Source organism: Microtus ochrogaster, chromosome 4 (assembly GCF_000317375.1).
Source record: "Microtus ochrogaster isolate Prairie Vole_2 chromosome 4, MicOch1.0, whole genome shotgun sequence".
Classification (NCBI taxonomy): Eukaryota; Metazoa; Chordata; class Mammalia; order Rodentia; family Cricetidae; genus Microtus; species Microtus ochrogaster.
In genome coordinates this window covers 80,998,835-81,000,929 of record NC_022011.1, presented here as the reverse complement: position 1 = coordinate 81,000,929, position 2,095 = coordinate 80,998,835, and the positions used below count along the sequence as shown (strand labels likewise).

Below are 2,095 nucleotides of genomic sequence, written 5' to 3'. Positions count from 1 at the left end.
TTGTTTCCAGGTTCTGGCTATTACAAACAATGCTGCTATGAACATAGTTGCGCATATGCTTTTGTTGTATGATAGGGCCTCTCTTGGGTATATTCCCAAGAGGGGTATTGCTGGGTCCAGGGGTAGGTTGATCAACTGGGATCTTTTTGAACTAGAAAGTAACTTAGGGGCTGAGCGTTAAGATTCAGGAGCCAGGAATCTGTTACTTTAGCTACATTACTGGCTTAATCTCTGTCAGTGTCGCTCTTGGTACAATTTCAAGAATAAATATTTTAGATTTAGGAACCTGGGCGAAAAACCTCAAACACAATAGATTTGGATTAAGTGCAAGATGGTAAGGAGGCAAGATTCACCCACCGTAAATGCAAAAGGGGGATTTTGATTACAGTATGCCAGAAGGATTGACAGGCCAGTGGACAAAAAATAGTGAGCAGGTGACAGGGGAAATCCCTTTAACGCAATCATATAATATGTACCTTACATATACCCCCAGCCAAGTCACAAAGCAAGAGCCCCTGTCTCTTCACCCACCCTTCCCAGGTCTCTGAGAAGCTTCACACTGTTAAGGGCTGTTGAAGGGAGCTTCCATACACATTACTCTGTATACTAGGCTGGACGTATTCTTTTCTGTTTACAGTCAACTGTCAACAAGTATATCAATAAATACTACCTGCTACCTAGATTAAAGAAGTACTCTCCAGTCAGCTGTAACTAGTCTGTCCGGCGTTAGCACCGGTAATCAGCTAGCTCCTTCATCCTCAGACAGGCCAGACCCACTGCTCCGTGACTGACAGGTTCATTTTCTTAAAACGCCGGCAAGAGGAAGGTGTCTAACATGGTGTTAAAACCTCTCAGTGTTCACAGCGACCTCCAACACACACGCTAGGTGCCTGGACAAGCTACCGACCCAAGGAGTAGCGACCCTTATTCACACAACCAAGCAAAACTTAAGGAATTAGTTTCTCCCTGGGCTTAAGGCCAAGAGGACGCGGTCCGGGCTGGGTGTGTCCCGGAACCGCGGGACCGATGCAGGGCAAGCCCCGAGGCACCGAGGCTCCGGCCCGAAGTGTTGCGGGGCCGCGGTGGCCTCCCCAGGCCTTCTAGAGTCACCAGGGCCGGCGCTGTCAGAACGATCGGCCGGCCGGCCCTGCGAGCTCCGACGCCACCACCGGAGGCAAAAGGGCCTTGAAGGAAGCGCGGCCGACCCACCTGTCAGGTGGCGGGGTGGAGAAAGCTTCCTCTAGCCGGTAACTTCCCGGGATCGTCCCTCTCCAACAGTCGCCACCGCAGATCCGTGGCGTCCCAGACACACAAAGAGGGATGGGCGGCGGCCGCTACGGCGAGAGCCAAGGGACAAACAGCTGCGCCGAGACGCGGTCGCTCACAGAAGCAGAGTCGCGGCCGCCTGGTGGGGCTGGTAGGAGTTACTTACCTTTTGTAAAACAGAAGCTGATGGGTGAAACAGATCTACACCGGCCTCAGGACCCTAAGTGTTTCCGCTTTGGCAAAAACTGGACAACTGCACCTCACATCCTGGGGCGGAACCCACAACACCCCCAGAGAACTACAAGACCCGGCAACAAGGCGCATTGCTCGGTCATGAGACTTGTAGGCCTCCAATAGAGGCAAGGTATGCTGGGATATGTAGTCTGTCTTAACTTCTTGGTCCCTAGAACCTTAAAATGACAGTAGGAACATTCTAGCATCTTCTTGAAAGTGTTTTCTTTGGTTGTACAGTGCTCACAATGTTGTATGTCTTGTTTCTTAAGATCCGTAGCCCAACATTAACAAAATCTTAAGAAATGTTGTTTTCCATATTGAAACCGAGAAAGGGACACTTTTAAAAGCGTTTATAAACATGTACCTTACCTGTGGACAGAATTTTAGCGAGTTTCGAGCACGGGTTTTAGGTGTATGTGTTTACTGAGGCTTCATGTAGCATGTGCACAAGATCTAAATAAAAATATATTAAGTAGCATATAAAATATTTTCTAGAATCTTATAGCAGAATACTCTTCTCTTAAAAGTATGCTTGGTAAGAACGCATTTTATTCCTAGCGATGGTGGTTCAGTCCGTTAATCCCAGGACTCCGGA

At 48.7% G+C, this 2,095-nt stretch overlaps 1 protein-coding gene across 7 annotated transcripts in view; it reads right to left on the bottom strand.

Annotated features, from left to right (window-relative positions):
• The window catches only part of Dync1i2 (dynein cytoplasmic 1 intermediate chain 2), a 54,342-nt gene extending 52,794 nt beyond the window's left edge, over positions 1 to 1,548 (bottom strand). For 2 of the 7 annotated variants that reach the window (XM_013345884.2, XM_005346555.3), the window contains exon 1: positions 1,210 to 1,393. The gene's annotated coding sequence lies outside the window, so the exon portion shown is untranslated. Of the gene's footprint in view, positions 1 to 1,209; positions 1,396 to 1,432 lie in introns of those variants that run through there. The other 5 variants (XM_005346551.3, XM_005346556.3, XM_013345883.2 and 2 more) reach the window with 5 other exon arrangements.
• Between the last annotated feature and the right edge of the window lie 547 nt (positions 1,549 to 2,095).